Source organism: Palaemon carinicauda, chromosome 8 (genome assembly GCF_036898095.1).
Source record: "Palaemon carinicauda isolate YSFRI2023 chromosome 8, ASM3689809v2, whole genome shotgun sequence".
NCBI lineage: Eukaryota > Metazoa > Arthropoda > Malacostraca > Decapoda > Palaemonidae > Palaemon > Palaemon carinicauda.
The window spans coordinates 79,698,406-79,698,748 of NC_090732.1; positions in this window are offsets into that span (position 1 = coordinate 79,698,406).

Consider the following 343-nt stretch of genomic DNA (forward strand, 5'->3'; position numbering starts at 1 on the left):
AAACAATGCAGTATTGGTCAAGCATTAATTAGTGCCACCTGTCCACAATCATCTGTCCCATCCATACTTTTTGGGCTGGCTGTAGATGTTGACCATGTCTTTGGATCAAGGTGGCTTATTGATCAGCTTAACAAATCCGGGTTTTGGGTAAGCATGGATGAAGTAACGTGGTATAAATAATCTGTTATGGAAAATGACAGCTATGGCACAGAAATTAGCAAATTGAATTAATCATTTACCCAGTGGTCAGGTGACAACGTCAGAACCTTGGATGGTAAAGGCTCTCCACATGGCACAGGCATAACATTTTTTACCACTAGTAAGCTTAATTCTTTATATCCAG